Source organism: Dipodomys spectabilis, unplaced genomic scaffold, assembly GCF_019054845.1.
Source record: "Dipodomys spectabilis isolate Male_0828 unplaced genomic scaffold, ASM1905484v1 ptg000231l, whole genome shotgun sequence".
NCBI lineage: Eukaryota > Metazoa > Chordata > Mammalia > Rodentia > Heteromyidae > Dipodomys > Dipodomys spectabilis.
Genome location: NW_024870908.1, coordinates 5,494,389 through 5,515,458, shown reverse-complemented (window position 1 = coordinate 5,515,458; position 21,070 = coordinate 5,494,389).

Below are 21,070 nucleotides of genomic sequence, written 5' to 3'. Positions count from 1 at the left end.
GAGGGCTTTTTTTTTCTTTCTTTCTATAGAAGCCCGTTATTGCTACTCTGAGTCTGTGGTAATAGGATTTTGAAGAGCTCATCCTGTCCTAGCCTGAGCCAATTCACAATGTGTCTGACACGGTGCTGTGGATTGACAATTGTGGGACTACCTCTACTTCCCCCCAACCCCCCCCATGATAGGGCCCTCACATTCCCAACCAATGCATTATTGTGAAGGGGATTTGAAAACCTGTGTGGGGTCTCTGTCAGGTCGCCAGCCACTCAGAGCTGGGAAAGGGACGGGACGAGCTGCTGTTGGAGGAGCAGGAGTGAGCCATTATGTGGATACGGAGGGGGGTCCCGCACGGTCCTCCTGCTGGCCTGTGACCCGCCATGCCAGTGCCTTGGCTGCTGTACTCCTGCAGTGAGGGTTGCTGGGCCGACAGGCCTGCTGAGGCCCAGCGGAAATAGGCTATTTTGAGAGAGGCTTGGAAAATGCTGGGCCTGGCGCATGAATGTGGTGCTATGACTGGATATCACTGATGGGGGTCAACCAGCCATTGACCTGTCACTCTCTGTCTGTCATGTATCTGTCTCTATGTCTGTCTTTATCTAGTTCTGTTCATCTCTATTTTCCTGTATCTAGCTATCTAGTTCTCTATAGAATTCTCTCTCATCTGTTTATCATCTGTCTAGCTTGATCATCTACTATCATCTATCTGTCTGTCATCTCTCAATCCTCATGCATGTCCCTAAATCCTTGCCTGTACCTCTTCAACTGTACCTGTGTCATCAAACTTGTATATGTCCATATCAATACGTAGTATGTATGCACACACACGCACACATACCATGTATGGGAGACACTGAACTCATGTAATACAATTAGAAGTGACGAAGGTCGTGTTTGGGTTTTAATTTCATTCACTCTTAAGCACAACCCATCTGGCTGCTTTTGTGTGGTGTCATAGCCTTACTGTATGAGTTTTCTCTGTAGCTCGGAGCACCATTTGCCACTCTGTGCATTGCTCCAGGGTTCTTTCCTTTTGAGGGGGGTCACTGATCTCCACCACCTGTAGCCTCCCTGGAGGTCCAGGGCCTTTGTGTCTGACTCATCAGCATCTGCTCACAGGATGGTGCACACCTGGCCGGTCAGATAGAGGTGCAGATTTGAATAACGGAACGGGTCTGCAGGCCACCCTCGCAGTACCCTTCCAGCACTGCCGTTTTATGGCAGATGTGTAATCCTGGCAAACATTTCTGACGCTGTGAAATGTGAATGGGTGTCCTGTTTAAAGCTGAGTTCATGGAGCTGGGCATGGTGGCCATCCCAGCTACTTGGAAAGCAGAGGTAGGAGGATTATGGTTGAAGGTCAGCCTGGGACAAAAGCTTGAGACCCTATCTGAAAAGCTGTGTGTGTGTGTGTGTGTGTGCGTGTGTGCGTGCACACAAACACAAATGTTGGTGAATACAAAAGCATTCAAGGGCACAGGGGAATTACATACGTAATTCCCTCACGGTGGCTTCCTGAAACGGATCTATAAGGTATCCTTGTGCACATGGGCAAAGAGCCCCCTCTGCAGAACCTGACCCTTTTCCAAGGTCAGACACTTGTTCTGGGCATCCCTAGGCCTTCCTACCTGGCTGTCTGCTAGTCTGGGTCTTTGCATGACACCACTGTAGGGTGACTGACAGATCTTGGGTGGGTGCTGTGTCTTGGTTACCCTCATTCTACTGGGGCAGATCAGTATGTGGAGGATAGGTACATGGTCCCCGGTCAGTGGTACCTGCCCCCATATGGAATTAGGATACCCTGCTCCAGTAACAGAGTGACAGCCTTAGGTCCAGAGTTTTTAATGGGGATTTCCATAAGTAGGCAAAACTGTGACATTGAACTGGATGCCTGTGACCTTGAACTCAGTCTTCACCCTACCACAGTAGGCTGGGATGCCGCAACCCCACTTCCAACTTAGGAGCTGACCTGCTCTGCCCAGTGGCTTCCTCAGGCCAGACTTGGCTTGGCTCTCTGTGCATCTTCTAGAAGCGAGAGGGTTTCCTATTCCTATTCACAGAGAGGCAAAATGATTGGCAGGGATTCCACCATACAGGGAGTGGGGAGGGGGCGCTGGAGGGGGATGAAGATCTGAAACAGGACCAGCATGCCCAGACTGATCTTGGACCAACCTGTGTACAGGCTCCTTAGCTTAAGGAAAACAACTCTAGCCACAGACGTATCAGAGTCTCTCTGAGGATAAAAAGGAGATGGGGAGCGGGAAGAAGATGGTAGCTCCCACATAGTTTTTGCTGCTCGAAGAAGCGTTGTTATCAACGATGATAATGATTCAGAAGTCCTGGCAAATCGTCTTCGTGGGGCTGGGAAGTTGGCTCAGTGGTAGAGCGCTTGCCTTGCATGCCTGAGGCCCTGGGTTCGATTCCTCAGCACCACATAAGAAAAAAGCTGGAAGTGGCGCTGTGGCTCAAGTGGTAGAGCGCTAGCCTTGAGCTGAAGAGCTGAGGGACAGCGCCCAGGCCCAGAGTTCAGGCCCCACAACCAGACCCAAAAAAAAAAATCGTCTTCTTGCTTTTAGAAAGCCATCTCCAGCAGTAGCCTTGTCTGTCAGTCATTCATCTACCTCTCCATAGAATTGTACATCCCGTGATCAGTTCTGAACGGTGGCGATGTTGAAATGTCCCGCTAGCTACATCCAGACTGTGGCCACAGACATGGTGCAGGTATCGCCAGAGCTATCAATTCAATTTGGAAACAGACAAATCGTGGGTCGCGATGCTATTTAGGAGCTTAAAAGAAACGAGAAAAAGAAAATCGCTCCTCTCCCCTGTTCCCTTGGATAAGGCCAGCCTCCTGCCTGCTCTTGGGTTTTGTGATTAGAAGTTCTTGTTACGTCGCATGAAATAAGAAGTAGCTTGTCAGAAGGAAGCCTTGGACAGTGGCCGGTTTTTCACACAATGAGAATCAAAATCTTTTCTTAATAGAATAAACAAGTAGTGACACTGACACGAGAATTGCACGCACAGACAGTTTCATTTAGGAACTTCAGTCTAAATGGAGAGAAAGAGAAAGGGGAAAGAGGGGAAGAGAGAGAGAGAATGAGAGAGAGAACAAAAGAAAGAGAGAGAGGGGAGCACTAAGAACCAAGAAAATAATGGAATCATAGGCCCGGTCATTTGTATGACACTAGTGGATATTCTCTGGTCCACGTGAACATCTTCTCTGTCCTGGTCAACCTGATCATGTCTCCACTGGAGGGCTCCGAGGGGCGCTTGCCTGCTCACACCTGCTCCACAAGGCCCAGTGGTCCCCAGCTACCTCCTGGAGACTTTCCCCGCAGCCAGGCACCACAGACTTGTGTTCTGTAGTGGGAGAAAACACTCTCCAGTGTCTTGGAAGCCTTTGGGTGTGGCAGTGCCCACAGTGATAAGTCCATTTTATGGTGGGAACAAACACCCACCCTCCACGATGAAACCCACGCTCTACCTGTACTGCCCTGAACTCCTCAGGTTGCTCTTAAGAACAACTCATCACAAACAAGGCTACTGATTTCATGGCTGCTGATGGATATGCAGTATGCTACCGTAGGTTGATTTTATTTTTTCTCTCCTGGAGATTGGGTCTGGCTATGGAACCCAGGATGGATTTTCCTGAGATGACGGACCTGGGCCACCATACCTTGCTCCGAAAGTGACTTTTGATTTCTCTGAACCATCTTCCATGGACTGGTGTTTGCTTTGGTTCTCTTTGGATGGTGTGTACACAGCGCTATCACAAGTGGAAATCACTCTGGAAATCCAGATACGTTAGCTGAAAAGTTGTATGAAATCTGTGTTACGGAGACTTTGTTGTCCCTGAGAAACCGGCCCTTGATTTCCAGGTTAGGGGGTAGAGAGCTAATGACATTGGCTGTTCCTCAGAGAAGAACATGGGCAATGTTTTGGCCAAACTATTATTCATTGAGATATGGCCATTCGCGTGCTGAACACTGCTGTATTGATTTGCAGTGATGAGAGGAGGTATTTAGGACTATGCCATTCTCAGTGGCACTGGGAGGTTCTCAGTTGCAAGTCCACACTTTTAAGATGAAGGTATTAACTCTAGTAATTAACTAAAAGCTACTACCAAAGAAGAGAGCAGGGAAGGAAAGAAGGAGTGAGTGAAAAAGAAGGAAGGGAGGGAGGAAAGGAGGCAGATGAGGGAGGGACAGAGAAATGAGCGAAGGGAGAAATGAAGGAAGGAAAAACAAAGAAGGATGGAGGAGAGGAGGGAAGGAAGAAGAAAAGGAGGGTACAAGTATTTGAAATCCTAACCATTCGGAATGAGACACTTTGTAGCAAAAATAGGCTGGAGCTTTTGGCATGGCCGATTGATGAAGAGGGTCCACAGGGAGGTTTAATTCTGGCTGGGGCACAAATTAAGATTCAATCCTCACCTACAGCTCTCCTCTGTGCACCCACGGAACTGGAGATCCTCATGTGGCATGCAAGAAGCCAGCCCCACCCAGAAGAGGGCCATGTCTCTTCTCATGTGTGGGATGGGAGGGAAGGGAGCAAAGGAGGAGATGGAAGTAATGGGCACACTTACTAAGGAAGGGGAAGAAGGAGAAGGGGCGTACGGAGGAGCAACCCAGGTAGCAAATACAATCTAAGCCATATGCACTGGCCGAGACGCAGTCATGAACTACCTTCCTTCGTGCAATTAATACACATTCATTAAAAAGAGAGGCAGAGGGAAAATACCCCAGTGCTTTCACTGCAGGGACATGAGCAGGATAAAGGACAGCCATGTTTGAAGATGAGGGTCCGATAAGATGGACTCGCTCCAGGGACCTCCGTTGCATCAGGAACTTGACATTTGCTATTCCCTCGGGCTTGTTACCGAGTCCGTTGTTAACACACGACAGCCTTGTCATCCAAGCGCCATCTCCGGCTCTTTCAGAGCCAAAACAGGTGTGCCACAACTTGGGCGGTTAGCGGGCAATAATTCACTGGCACAAATATTTATCTTGTGAAGAGGCAGCAGAAGCCACGCCTACTTTCACAGGACAAGGGGCGTGGCCACACTGCCTGGGGTTAGGGGATTCTCGTTCGCTTGGGAGAAGGAAATATAAAAAAACACTCCTCTGTAATTTTCCATTAGGCAGATTTATATTCTCCGTCTTCTCCCCATCAAAACACAACCCTGACAAGAGCTGGAGTTTATTGAGCCGCTGAGATGGCCTAACAGTTTCCAGGGCTGATTTCCCAGGTTATGGAGAGAGAGAGAGAGAGAAAAAATCATCTGCTCTCAAGTCTTGTCTTGTCTCTGTGGGGAGGTGGCCAAGGTGTTTGCTCCTTGCTCTTTTCTCTCCTCCCCTCTCACTCCTTTATTTGTTCTGTTCTTTTTCCCCTTCTCCCTATGGCATTTATTCTGAAAGAAGTTGAACTAAGAAGGAGAAGAAGAGGAGAAAACTCAAAAATGGGTTAGGATGAATTGCCTATCTCTAATATAAAGTGGTGATCTTAGCTACCCAGAGGCTGAGCTCGGAGGGTTGAGATTCAAAGCCAATCTGGGCAGAAAAGTCTGCGAGACTCTCATCTCCCAATTAACCAGGAAAAAGCTAGAAGTGAAACTGTGGTTCAAATGGTAGAGCACCAACCTGGGGCAAAAAAGCAAAGCAAGAATGTGAGGTCCTGAGTTTAAGCCCCAGTATCAGACCCCTAAAAAATAGTGACTCCCACTTAAAAAAAAACAAACTCTCAAAAGGAGGGGAGATAAAACAGAGCAATACAAATGGGGTGACTTTAGGAAGCACATACAATGTGCCCATTTCAGCCAATGAGTTGGCTGAGCCTAGAGATAAGCTCCCCGAATCTGATTTTTAACTAATTGAGCGAAGCATTTTTCCATCATGAAGGAAGAATGGCCTTTGCTGGACTGGCTGTTCCAGGACTCTGGGGTCCCCAAATACTTCTCCTGGGGGGGGGGAAGCTCTGATAATCTGGGAGTACTAATCCAAGAGGAGAGAAGGTAGCTCGTGGTGATATTCACAGAGAAAGATTTGCAGAGTTCGTGCATGGCCAGTTCTGGATAATTACCTTCCTGAAACACGTGGAAACCTTTCTTCTTCCTTAAAGCTTTGCCCTTGAAAATGACCTGGCATTCACCACGTTGCAAGGGCTGCAGATGGAAGCAAACTAATTGTGCAAGAAGAACGTGAGCCTAGAACCTTCTTCTGTGTCTGGAGACCGCCGGTAGACTTTCCCCTGTGCCCGTGCCTCTCAGTCTGTGGGGGCTTTTCCCACTCGTGGCTGCACGGACGTAGCTTCCCCCTGGCTCGGCTGCTTCCCCTTTTTCTTTTTAAAATCAGCTTCTAGTAACTTTCCTGACAATGTGCTCCATTATTTTTTTATTTCCCCCCAAATCTTTGATTTCCCAAAATTTGAGACATACTCGGATTTCTTTGATAAGACCTAACTCACTGGGCAGGGATTCTCTGTGGAAGCGTTCCCAGATCCTTACACGTGTCCAGGCACATGCCAGGCGGGTTTCTAAGTACAGGCCCAGTCCCCTGTGTCCCTCCCCCTCCACACTGACCCCCAGCCTCCGGTGACCCGTGAGTAGGTTGGCCCCTGTGGTCAACCTCTATCTTCGTGCCTCACGATATTGGGGGGTCGGAGAGCATAAGCAGGGAAGGACTGGAATGGCTGGGGAAAGACCAAGGAAGGAAGGAATAAGGAAGGGGAAGAGTCAAAGATTGGTTTGAGTACTCTCCCCACCAAGCGTTTGGAAGCAGACTCCTCAGGAAGTGAGCCAGAGGAGAGCATGGAGCAGAGGCGACGTTCGCTTCAGGAGGCATCTGATCTAGGCTTCTAGTTCGCAAGGAGACAGCTGCAGGCCCGCCTCTCCATCTGACCCTTCCTGTCTTGGTTCTTCACGGTGGGTGTAACACTTCCCTGGTGTGTGCTGTGCTCTGTAACACGCATGTGCGCATGCACACACACACACACACACACACACACCAATTCTTGCCTGCCTCGTTGAGCCTACAAGACTTATTAGCTCATATCATGAAGAGGTGTTGTGAGGCCTCCAACCGAGTTAATTGAAAGTAGAGGTCAGTCAGCAATCGAGGGCCAGCCGCCAGTACAAAGTTTGCTTGTTTAATGCACAGAGTCAAAGAAATGGTCCAATAACCACCCCCCCCTACGCCCCCCTCTCCCGCCCCACCTCCTTTCCCCTCAGGGTTGTCAGGTAGATATTAGATTCCACTGAGCTGTTAAAAAACTTAATGCAGCCTGCCGAGTCACGCAGGGTGTTTGTGACAATCACTTAATTTCCTGGTTTGGAGGCTAACGACGGTTTTTAATCTTCCTTGCTGATGAGCCACATAGAGTCATTGTGTTCTTTTTTTTTTTTTTTTTTTTGTATTGACGTGTCTCCCTCAGCTCCCTAGTGGATACAATAAAAACTCCACAGTCTCACACACACTAAATGGTCCTTCTGCAGAGTTAGGCACACAGTAGTTTCTCATATATGTTCAAAAACATGTGCAAAGGCAAAAGTTGGAAGGTAGCATTGTAGCCTCTGGGTAGTTAGGATAAGACAGAATATTTTTTCCCCTCTCTACTTCTCTGTATTTTTTTTCTTTCAATACTTTCAACGTATTTCTGTGATGAACATGTATTACTTTTTTTTTTGTTGTTGTTACAATGAGAATACATAAGTGAAAGAATTAGTGTTTCCAAATCAAGGGTGAACAAAGGAAATGCAGTCTTTTGATGAGAAGTTAAGCTGGGAAATTTTTCAACATGAAAAGACTCGTGTGGGTTGGGGGAGAGGGAGGCGTTGGGGGGGGTATGTGTCAGGATAAAAGAGTGAGATTGGAAAATTAGCTTGCAACTTGAAGGATGGTCCTTATTACATATAATGCCACTGACAGGCCCTGCTCGGCACATTTCTCATTTTCTATCTGTGTGTGTGTGTGTGTGTGTGTGTGTGTGTGTGTGTGTAGTTGCTTGTATGAGAGGTCTCATCATGTGATACTAATTATTTCATTGCCACCCTTGACAGCCTTTGAACCACTTTTAATGCACAGACCACTTAAATGATGGGGGGGGGAGGGTGGACAGGGAGAGGAAAGGGCTGGGAAAAAGAGAAAGGGAGATGGAGGGAGAGAGAGAAAGAGGGAGAGAGACAGGAGAAGGACATGCAGGAGGAATGGGTAGGGGAGAGAGGGAATGCTGCAGGGGGGGAGGGAGAGACAGAGGCAGAGACAGAGACACAGAGAAGATACAAATGAAGGCTGGGGAAGGAAGACATATTTGGCACTCTTGAGTGCTTCACGCCTAGGATAGAGCTGAGGCAGTACCAGAGTGAATAGAGTTATCACTTTTCAATGGCTTGGACTGGCACTCAAGGTCATTTACTTTTAGGCCTGCAAGCTGGAGAGCTGCAGGACGGTATCCTCCCCTGGCCGGTTGTCCTGAGAGTGGCCTCGGTCTTTGCATTGTGATCATGCCATTCCTTAATGGCTAATTGCTAGGCAAAGAAGAATGTAATTGAGAGTCCAATTTATAAGTCACTCACAGGAGGGCTGGGTGTCAGCAGGCGTGTGGGTAAAGGCGCACACAACAAAGCACACAGCAAGGCTGAGGAGCCTCGGGCCAGCCCTGAGTGCCAGCTCCAGTGGCATCCTGTCTCCTGGGAGGCGAGGGAAGGCAGCTCACGTCTCCACCCCTCCCCGTAAGGGAAAAGCAGTCTTCGAAGTCCTTTGTTGGCCGCAGATTTGATTTTTCAAAAGGAGGAAGAAAAATAATCGGACAAACAGGGTTGAATGAGAAAAGCATGTTGTGTGAATACCAAAATGTGCACACATCTGAGCACTACACGATTTTATTCAAGGAAGTTCTACTCTTCTTCTTCTTCTTTTTCAGGAGGTTATGAATTTTGAATCAGAGTTTTGTTGTCGGGGGAAATGCTCCTTGGAAGGAAGGCAATGTACTTTTTTAACAAGATTTTCAGCAGACGTTGACACATTCATTACAGTCACAGCGCAGGGGTGGCCTCAGATACATTTTGCATCATGGGGAAATAATATTGTATTCTACATGTTCCTGCTGCTAGAGCCCCACGAAAAGCCACCAACACAGGAGAAAATAGAACAAATTAAAAACAACAACAACAACAACAAAAAGCTTGGGGAGTAAACATGATCTCCCCCAAAGGGACTTCTCCATATACCTTTTCAAGGTGCTGGTTTATCTTAGCCAGCTGATCTCTGTATATCAGACATGCTAAGAGGGCTGCTAAAGCCAGAGTTACACTCTGTCACAGGCTGGGGGCGGGGGGGGGGACAGGGATGGGGGGGAGACAGATGTTGGGATCCCGGATGCGAGTGTGTGTTTGGGTGAGTTGTCTGTGTAAGATGCAAGGTCCTTCCATCTATGGAGTCTGCTTGGGCTACCTGGCATCCAAGGGGCAGCAAGCACCATTTCGGAAAGCCAGCATCTTCCCGTGTTGAAGCTGTCTCTTAGGATCACTGTATGGTGGTGGTGGTGGTAGTGGTAGTTCTCCACCTGCCCAGCAGGGGGTGCTCTGCCATTGTGTGGAAGCATTTCTATTGGTCATGCTCTGTGTGTGTGTGTGTGTGTGTGTGTGTTTGTGTGTGTGTGTGTGTGTGTGTGTGTGTGTGTGTGTTTGCCAGTGGAGGAAGAGGAGTATAACCATACAAATTGTTGTACAGATGTTTCCCCCGGCATTGTTTACCATGGCACCCTCCCCCACCCACCAAAAAAAAAGCGTGCCATTTAAATATTCATCAGTAGGGATTTGAAGAGGCAGGTTTCATTTCTCCTCTCTCAGCCATAACCAGCATCTGAGGATGACGAGGGTTTATCGTGACATTTCCATGCACGCACTCAATGTGCTTTGACCATACTCACCTCTGTTTTACTCCCCCATTTTCTCTCCCCTTCCCTGGCTGCTTTCATGACCTTGGTTTGTTGTGTTTCCCGTTTGTGTTTTAGTTTGTTTTGTTTCTGTTTCCTCCTAGCTTCTTTTAAAAAAGAGAGAGAGCGAGAGAGCGTGCCATACTTGTTTCCATGGGACTGACTGACTTATTTCACTTAACCTCATCATCTCTCTCCTCCTCCCCCCACCTTTTTCCTTCTTTTTGTCTTCAAAAAGCTATTTGTAGGTATTTATGTTTCTTCCTGCGTGGAACTCAACATACAAAATAGGTGACAAGAAAAAGCGCTCGAGAGCTAAGTACTGCTCCCCACATAATGGGAAATCATGGGTGAGCTGAGTTTCAAGCCTCCAAGTTATTAGAGACCTTGGCAGTTTTCCAAAACCAAACACATGATTTTAATAATGACCCTAAAATGACTATATATATATTTATTAATGTACCATTTTGTAAAACATGAAGCTGGAATCCGGTAGCTGAGCCAGGATTTTCTGAGAGGATTTTTTTTTTTTTGTATTATCGAGTTAGACAAGAATATGTTTCCAAATTCAGAGAAGGAAGAGGGTCTGGAAGCTGGAGGAGGGCTGCCAGAGGTTGCCTTTGGTTTGAATTTTTTTTTTAAGGCAGTGGTATAGCTAGAATGGGAGTATTAGAAGAGGAATATTCTGGAAACCATTGTCTGCTCACTCATACACCTTTGATGGGTTCATATCGTCTCTTGAATATTATTCCAGTTACAACAAGAAGTGGCCAGTTTAATGGTAACCTCTTATCCTTCCCCTATCCTTACCGCCTCCCTCCCCGTAATATTCCTCACCCCGAGGTCTGTTTGTAAGGGAAGCAGCCTCGGAGCACTCACTAAAGAGAGCTGAGCTTCTGTCCAGCAGATGTGATTTTGATTTTTGGTTTTGTGATTGATGCCATCCATGATGAATAGGTTCATTTATTTCTGCCCATTGTTATTAAAGAATTAAAAGATAGGAAAGTATTTAAAGCAAATAGAGTAAGTTTATTTGAAAGTAAAAGGAAAGTTGTGAAAAAAAAAAAAAGTAACATGACTCTCCATCCATCCAGAGAGGAGGGGCCCAATGGAAGGCTCTCAGAGGCATTTCATTACAGCCCCCGGCTGTACTGGGCTGGGCACTGATGGGTGGTTTGTGCTCATTTCATTGGTTTGGTGGGCGCCCAGGGCATTATGGAAATAACAAGCCTGGAGACAGAAGCGTGAGGCCTGATGGGAATGAGAAGTACCGCGATGGGGCACGTGTTATCTGCTACACGTTATGTCTTCCATTTTCTTTTCCTGTCTCGACAGCTCCCCTTTCTCTCTCCTTATAAAAGTCTTTGTTTCACAACTCCATTCGTGGATTTGATAGCTGTCTCTGTTAGATGGGTTGTTTTGGCTCATGTATTCTGTAGATCTTGTTTGCATTTGTGTGTGTGTGTGCACACGCACGTACACACAGGCATAGTTTGAGTTTAACCTCTGTTTCAGAATGGATTAGAACTTCCCTTTCTTCAGAGATGAAGAGCTCAGTCCCTGTCACTCCTGGTACTTTCAGATGAAGGTAAAACTCACAGAACAAAATGGTCACAACCATTTGGAAGTGTCCAGCCATTCTTGGGGTACCGGAAGGAAGTCCAGCCCCCACCCCCTGTCCCCGCCCACCCCTGCTCCCTTCCACCCAATGGTATCGACTTTATAGCGCTCAACTTTTCACACTCGATTTGGAAGAGTCGCTGATGAATCTCAAAGAGGAAACAGGAGAGACATAGGTCAGTCCTGCCATGGGCTCTTGGAAGCGTCCTATCTTACAATTAATTCCTTCTTTGGTTGATCAGTCTCTGAACTTTCCGGAAGCAAGCCAGCCAGGTTGCGGACACACCCTTCCATGGAGTCCTTCCTTCGACTTCCTGCTTCCAGTCCTCCATCACTCTCTACCCTCTGCTGCTTTTCCTTCACAGGATAATTGGGTTTCTAGATTGCCCATGCGTTACAGATGAGCCAGGCTGATACTGCCGGCTGGGGGGTGGGGAAGGAGAGTCGATGGCTGCAGGATAACGGGAAAGAGAGTTTTATATAAATCTTCTCAAGACCCGCCATTTCCATATTTCGTCCCATGACGTGAGCGAGCGAGCGAGCATGTGTCTGGCTGGGTTGATGAATGGGCCGTCTGGAGTGGGGCTGGTCCACAGGATTGCAGGTGATAAAAGTTGCCTGGAGGAGTCTTCCTTCATTATCTTCATCAGCTTGCATGTACGTTATTCACCTGTCACAGAAGGAAGTGAGTGGAGACTCCGGTCTAGAGAAGATGCGTCCTGCAGAGGTGAGGTATGTTCAGCAGTGGGCGTGGAGCCTCCCAGGACCCTGAGCATAACCAGCCTCGTGGGGATATTTTCTGCTATTGCAGTTGTGATGAGAGTGTGGACAGACTACCGTCCTTCCGCCTGCTGTTATAGAGGAGGAAGAGGCCAGACCAAATCTCTTCTTTAGGGTCCATTCAATCATTCATTCATTCACTCATTTTCTCAAATTCCCCTAACACAAGTAAAATAGACTGTCAGGGGGCCGTGTGAATGAATGAATGCCAACAGTTGTGTTAACAGTTTATCAAGTCTGTAGCCTGGAAGCCCCAGACCACACATGCGACCCCAGGATGTCTACCCCCCCCTCCCGGGTGTGTGTGTGTGGAGGAGTTACATGCAGCATGGGGTGGCAGCACCCGGGTGCACCTGTGCTTAACCCCGCATGACCTACTACCAGAGCCAGGGGCCCACCAACAGATGGCTGAGTAGAGAAAGCGTGGGATATATATACCCATCGGAATATTATTTAGCCTCACAAAAGAATGACGTTTCCTTCCACTTGTAGGGAAGATAAATAGATGGAGCGAGATGAAATCCATATGCTGACTGACAATTATGGTGTGTTTTCTCTTAAATGCAGACTCTTAAACAAACAAATGAACAACCAGATGAAATTAAAGCAGAGGGTTGGCGTGAATGGTAGAGGGGCCCAATGGAGCCCCTAGGAAGAAAGTGATGGAAATAAATAACAGGCAAGCCTGAAAATGTCACGGCCACATACGCCTCTCTGCAGAACTGGTGGTCGATATTTAAAAACACGCTCAATGGCTGGTTAGCCGTGGCCATTCTCATGATCCTTTCTTGGGAGTTCATATGGGGAAAGTTTCAGAATGATTGTGTTTGCTGAGCTGTACTGAGCAGAATATATAAGTATTGATAGCCCTACCTGATGTACCAGCTCCTTGTTCTATGTAGCATAGGTGCATTCTAGTATGAGGCAAGTTACTGAGCCACCTGGACCTGTGTATTTGCCTCTGCAACGGGCACCCTTCCAGTACATTCCAGGGTTGTGGCAATGCCAGGAATCAATACATATTAATTAGTAGTTTGCACACCCTGGGAAATAAGCCTTTCCCTCTCACCACTGCCGCCACTGGTACTGTTCCCTGGGACCGGCTCACGTCTGGGAATCCATAAGAAGAATATCCACCACCAAGCTAAATAAATTAAATAAACACTCACATCCGCAGTGGTTGATACAATCATTTTCATTTTTGCATAATACAGGATCTTCTGTTTCTGAGCCCTATCGACAATCTGAAGTCTGAATTAATTCGACGCGCCAAATGAGGTCATGATTGCTTTATTCTACCAGAGGTTTATTAGCTTTATCAAATTATCATGGTAGAGGAAAAGAGTAAAAGCCTGTTCTTAGATCGCAGGGTGCTGGAAACGTCCTTGTGTGTACGGGTGAGCCTGAGCCCAGACGTATTGGTCGAGATGCACCTGCTCCGTGTGGCTCCCAGGAAAGGTGCCTCCCCTCCCACCCCCACATTCTGGGGGTGGGCTGATGTTGGAGGGGATTAAAGAGCTTATTCGGTTATTAGCTATGAAATGTCATGGCTGCTTCCCAACTGCCTATGGTTGCTGGGTGCCGGGTTTTAATTACCATCAGGTAAGCCCCAAGTATCTGCCCAGGGGAAAGATGGAGAGGAAGTACTGGGGAAGATGGAGAGAAAGTACGCTAAGGGACAGAACCTTGGGGCCAGATGGGCAGCTTTACCAGCTCTGGCCAGTAGAGGGGTCCCCCCTCTCCTTCCCTCCTCCCTCCTTCCCCCCCTCCCCCGCATGGTGTCATGAGAGAGGGCAATGGTCCAGACACAGGTTCTCATATTGATTTGACATCTGGCTCCTTAGCAAGTCCGTCTGTGGGCCTGACACTGTCTTCAGAGCCTCCACTCTTCTCCGTGTTCCTCAGTCAGCGTGATGCCTACTCGGTGCTAGGGGAGACATTCAGCTCTCTTCTGGGAAACAGGGACAGTGGGGTCAAAAATCCATTAGCGGGGCTGGGAAGGTGGCTCAGTGGTAGAGTGCTTGCCTTGCATGCTCGAGGCCCTGGGTTCGATTCCTTAGCACCACATAAGCAAAGAAGAAAAAAGCCGAAAGTGGTGCTGTGGCTCAAGTGGTAGAGCGCTAGCCTTGAGCTGAAGAGCTAAGGGACAGCGCCAGGGCCCAGAGTTCAGGCCCCACAACCGGACCCCCCCCAAAAAAAATCCGTTAGCGAACATGAGGTGGTAAGGACCACGCACAACCCTGTGCAAAAGTAAAAAAAAATAAGGAAAAAAACGATCAGGATTTGTGCAAAATAGGATGGCGGATTCATCCTGTCCGGAGCAGGAAGTGCCGGTGAAGAATGTGGAAGGAAGAAAAGCACGCTCGGGCAGAGTCAAGAGGAGCAGTGTGGAGAGCCATGCGCAGGGGTGGGAGCCGCAGGCGCGCCCGACTTGTGCAGCAGTGAGGCCGTGTGTGAGAGGAAAGCCGCCGGTGCAGGGCAGGCCTGTGGGCTGTGTGTGCTGTCCAGAGGAGTCTCGGCTTCACTGGCAAAGAGACGGAGAATTCCCCAGAGCTTGCAAACACAGTTGTCTGGATCCTAGAAAGGCTCCTCTGGCTTTGGCGTGGACAGCAGACTCAAGACACACAAGATCAAAGGCAGGGAGACAATGGAAGGAACTCCTTCGATAGTCTAGGCGGGGAAAAGACCAGCGGTTGGTCTCACCTAGAGGTGGCGGTGGGTTTGGAACACAAGAGGTGGACTTATACCAAGGCTGTGGGGAGCGTGGAGGGTCTCGGGAGTGAAGTATGGAGAATCCAGAATGATTCTCGATGCTGAGACAGGGGAGCAGGGTGGATGCCGACAGAGACCGTGCAGGCAGAAAGCTGTGCAAGTCCTTGTAGGAGGCAGGGGAGAGGAGTGGTGGGGTGGCCTATGATGACCATTCTTGGACGTGTGATGTCCAGACATCCCATAGGACATGCCCATCTCCTATAGGCTGCTACGAGAGAGATCTGGTATCCGGCAAGACCCAGTCTGAGGCGTGTCAGGTGCAGAAGGCCCCGTCCGACGTGGGGTAAAGACTTGGCTGGCGCAGACTCAGCTTATTCCAAGCATTTGGACGTCGAGTTCTCACATGAAGGGAAGCTAGCATCGCCCAGAGTCACCCGCTGATAGTCAATTCAGATTTGGAGTCCTAATGTGGCCAGTTAGGTCAGCACCCACGTGATCCAGACATAACCCAGTACTATGCTTCACAAGTCTCCTAGGTGTCTCCGGGCCCAACCAAGATGAGCCATCTCCGAAGCCTGTGTGTGGGATGACGGTGCACTGGACATCGTGCAGGTGTTACCTCAGCCACTTCTGTTGGACAACCACACCAGCTCTGTCTTGCCCGGCTTCCCATGGGGCTCGGCCTGTGGGACCAGAAGACCACTCCTGGACTGGGGGTCGGGGGCTTCTGTTCCCATCCCTTCCTCTCCTCATTTGGTTGCCTCCTTCTCACTCTGCCACTGTACCAAGTTTACCATCAGATCAATGGCTTAAAGAAAGAAGAAGGTATTCCCTTCCAGGTCTGGAGCCTCGGAAGTCCCCAGAACACACACGACGACATTCCAACTGGAGGCTCCAACGGGAAAAAAAAATCTGGTTTTGCTCCTTTTCTGGTTTCTGTGGGTCCCGTTCCATGGCTTGTGTGGTTCCTCTTCCTGTCGGCTGCGCCCCTCCCTCCAGCCTCTGCCTTCCGCCGCCTCCACCTCGTTTCCCTTCCTGACTTCTTCTAAGGAAGTGTGTGTGGTAAGGCTAGGCCATTTGGGTGATTCAGGATATTTTCTTACGTTTAGTCACGTCTACAGAGTTCCTCTGACTATGAACGGTAGTTAATTCCTAGGTGGGGAGGAGTCAAAATGTGGAAACTTTCTTTTTGGGCGGGAAGGGGGGGAGGAATATTATTTCATCTACTCCATTGCTAATGGTCTAGCCTTTCTCATTGGTTGGGGACCACCTCCCTCTTCTAGTTAGCCATCCAGGACCCTCGACATTCCTGGGAATAAAGATCCCATAATTTCAGACACTCCCCTCCCCACAAGGGATAGGCAGCCCCTGGTATGAGGCTCCGTGTGTTAACTCATTGAACTTAATTAGCTTCTGTATGTAATGCACGTCGCATTGTGCCTGGCACACGAGAAACAACTACTAAAATAGAACCCAGTCTATTCTTGCAGTCTATAAATACGGCTTTGAAGCATGATTCTGTCACTCCACTTGCAAGCTAACTCTGGGTCCCTACCATCTGTAAAGTTGATAAAGCACATCTTTCAGGTCGTCCTTTCCATTGTGGATAAAAATGTGTCCAAATGCACAGAGAGGCTCTGACTTGGCTTTTTGGTCATCTATCGATGACACAGAAGTATTTTGTGCATTTTTAGGGGGATGGGTATTTTTTTTTTAATTTTGAGAATGTCCACAAACGTTATTCCAATGAATTCTTCTCTCCCAACCACTTGTGACCGACAATCCTTCATTTGGCATTTACTAGATTCTCCCCTGTGAGAGGGAGCCCTGGGAGGGGGAGGCTGATCACTGCAAACATCAGACCTGCTTCCAGGGAGCTTGTGAATCATGCTGAAAGAGACACACACATATTCCACGGATGCTCCATTTATTACGTGCTCGGGCTGAATTGATGCCATAGCCGTGAGTCTAAGTCCTTGTGTGCATCCCTCATCTTTGCACAGGTGCCTTAGGATCCTCAGACACACACTCAACTGGCAGCGTTTCCCAGTCTAACAGTTCAGAGCCTTAAGGAAATCAAAGGGCGTTGCTAGTAGGCCTGTTTTCCTGTTGTGTCCATGTGACTGCTATGAACCTAGCTCTACTGGATCAGAGCCAATCCAGGCCTTCAGTTCATACCTTCTTATGTAGCAGGTGTTGGGTAGTCTTTCAAGTATTTCACCCCGGCCTCTCTCCTAGTTTTTGGGGTGGTCTCTCAACTCTCACCATTTTGTCTTCTCTCACATTGCCCGGAAGTGCTTATAGACTCAAGTTCATCTGATCCTGCCACCGTAACGATGGTAAGGTTTTCTAGAACCCAGTATCCGACCAACGGACCGACTGTTCTGATTCTAGATGATTGTCAGTTTTCACCCAAGTGGGAGCGCCCGCCGACACGGCTTGGTGGTAGTCAGACAGCGTCACAGACGAGCCACCCATCGCTGCGACGTTATGTCCAACATCGATGATTTATTCATGGCACAGACCACAACTTCTCTCACCACCCTTTGCCCACCGTGAAGTTCCACTTGTCATTGCAGGATTTGCCGTCTTCTCTGTATTGTCTGGGGTTCATTTGCTTGTTTGGCAGGGGGGAGCATGGTTGACAGCAAATTAGAAACGACTAAATGATGGTTTCCCTGTTGGTGGATGAGCTCCATTTTCAATACAGCAGAGGAAAAAAAAACCAACCTCCCATTCTTGGAAACAGAATGGGGAGCGCAGAATGGTGAATGCTTTAAGAAAAAAATGACGTATTTTCTCTGGGGCTGCGCTAGAGGAGTGCAGGTCAGTGGAGTTAAGTAAATGTTATGCTTGTTTTAAGAATGGCCATGAGAATGTGCAATCTTCCCTAACGAAAGTGACCGTTTGAATGGCAATGTATATCTCAAATCCCTAGTGAAATCACTTTCCTGTTTTTAAAGCTTTCTCTTTCTCAGAGTATTTTCTATATGGATAGCCATAAACACCTAACTACCTGTAAGATGCAACCTATTGGGTTTTTTTCCCCCATAATCTCGTCTGGAGGCAGGCATTGGTGACCTCATATATAGCACAGAATCACAGCTATTTTAAGACTCACTTTAAACTGTGTTCTGTCAGACAGCCATGCCTCCTCCTCTGTCTTATATCGTGGTGCACACATGTAATCCCAGCTACTTAGACGGTAGAAGTAAGAGGGTAGCAAGTTTGAGGCTGGCCTGGGCTACATAAAAACGTGGAAAAGAGTATGGGTTTGTGGGGATGTGGCTCAATGTTAAGCCAGTTGCTTAGCACCTGGGAAGACCCACATTCAATCCTCACGGCTAAAATTAATTTAAATACATACACATTACTTTATTTTTAAATATTTCTGTTGGTCGGTCATGGGGCTTGAACTCAGGTCCTGGGCGCTGTCCTGAGCTCTTTTTGCTCAAGGCTAGCACTTTACCACTTTGAGCCACAGCTGCACTTGTGGTTTTATGGTGGCTAATTGGAGATCAGGGTCTCATGGACTTTCTTGCTCAGGCTGGCTTTGAACCGTGATCATCTTATCTCAGCCTCCTGAGTAGCTGGGATTTTTTTTTTTTAAGAATCCTTTAAATACATTGTTCAAAGGGGGCTTGGTTCAACACGTCGTTTTATGAGGACCATGATTCTTGGTCCATGTCACTTCTGCCATCATTCTCCCCCATCTATCCCACACACGCTAACCACACTTTAAACAATGTTTCCCAGTATCGTGCATAACTCCCCCACCCCCTGCTGTAAACTTCTATGGAACCTATGAGGCCCCACGTTATATTGTTTCTCTGTGAAAGAAATTGCCACATGGTTCTTCTCAAGACAACTGTATGTACCACCCTCAGTCAACCGATGGATTTTTTTTCCCTTGTCACTACTACAGAATATACTATATTCTGTATAAGCAAAGTCTTGATAACTTGTGATCTCTGAAGCCAACATGACTTCTGAGACATAGTATTAACTCAGTGAGTCTTTGTGACCAATGAAAATAGACATAAAACAACAGAGCATATTGACCAGATTTGGGTGTTACGGGGCAGGTTAGGTTTGTTTGAGAGATGGCCAGATGAAAGCAAACTGACCCACATAGTGTAGGTATGGGTGGGGGGTAGAGAATAGGGAGGGGGGATTCACATGAATTTCCTCTGTCAATAGTTGGTGATCATAGTTCAGTCCTGTAGCCCCAGAACCCGAGATGTCTATTTTTGAATTGCTATATATAGAGAAGAAGAAACAGTCCCTTTGGCATGCGGAGTTACTCAGTATTTTTGGCTCTTTGGCTATTTTCAAGGTTCTTCATCTGGACTTAAAAACCAAGTTAATAGGCGATCATTTCCCTCATCTCCTGCTCAGCTGCTATTTTAGGAAGAGCTCTATCACCCAAGGACACTGGGGAGCAGCAGCCTGTTTTCATTCTCAGAGCAGGAGCAGGTGGGAGTGGTCATGCACCTTGTAAACCTCACCATCTCCACCCATTCCTCTACTCCGTTGTTGTAATGAGTTCATAGAATTTTTTAAAAATTCATTTAAGGTACATGCATAAAATTTTTTTTAAAGAAGTATCTGTGCAGAACTGAGCATGTATCGTTTGTTTATTTTGTGGTTGGCAACTTTAAAGCCCGGGGTGGATGTTTATGTTGTTTTTTGCCTGTGATTCGGTTTGTCTTCATCAAAATCCTCAGCACTTCACTGGCTGTGAGAAGTACTTCCCAACCCCTCCGCAGTACCTTAGCCCCAGACATGAGATTTCCTGAGTTATCACCCTCTCAGGAGAGGAGAGCCTCACTGGGGCTGGTTTGATGGGACCAAGAATCAACCGACCATCCTTTTGGTCTTGCTGGTCGAGTTCAGGAAACACCAGCTGGGTGGTTTTCCTGCTGTTTGTCCTGGAAAATTCCTGGTTGTGGGAAATGGTTGATATGGATATCAGAGACTGGGTTACTTGTGATTTCCAGATTGGTGTCATTGACACTCTCAAGTGGAAAGCAATACCAAAAGATGCACCACTGCGTAGCGATGGATGAGCCTGTAGTCAGTGGGAAATACCTGCGGGAGTGCTGTGTTGTATGCTGCACATACTGCTCTCAGTTTTGCCCAGTGCAAGATGCAGTGGGTCTCCATCTTAAAGGCCTGGCAAAGGAGGCTTAAAGAAGGTGATAATCCAGTCAAGCCACTCAGGGCTCATATCCAAATAGTACACGCCCTCCCCTCTTCCCTCCCTCCCTCCCTCCCTTCCTCCCTCGCTCCGTGGCACAGAGCTTGGCAAGGATGCCCTGTGAAAGAAATACTGTTGACAGATTGAGGGCACGACTTTGGACTGTCCACATTTGTGATGGACTGAGGATGTCTTCGGAAGCAAATTGCTCTTAATGTTTTGTTTTCAATTATGATCTCCAGTTCATTGTACAAGGAGCTATAAACATTAAACTCTCAATGAATCCATAACCTAATTTATAAACGGGCGAAGGAGTGAAACAGATGCTCCTAGAAAAAAAGAGTACAAGTGCCTAATAAAGGCGTAAAAGGAAATGGTTCTAATCCCCGGCTGTTAAAGGAAATGCAGAGCTGAACAGCACGGAGGTTCCGCCTCACTCCGGTTGGAACGGCGTGATGAAGAGCCATGAACAGCAACAGAGGCTGGTAGAGATGAGGGGCAGGGTGGGCGGGATTCCTCATCCACTGGTGGTAGGAGGGGGGTAAACTGGTGTAACCACTATGGAAACCTGTCACAGATGAAAAAAATAGAACTCTCGTGTGATCCTGCCATTACCACTCCTGGGCCTTTACCCACAGGAATGGATCTAATAAAGGCACCTGTATGTTTGTTCACAAGCTATGGAACCAGCCCGGGTGTCTTACAAAAAAAGCCAAGTGTTGGTAGCTCACGCCTGTCATCCTAGCTACTCAGGAGGCTGAGATCTGAGGATCGCGGTTCAAAGCCAGACCGGGCAGGAGAGTCTGTGACACTCTCATCGCCAATAAACCACCA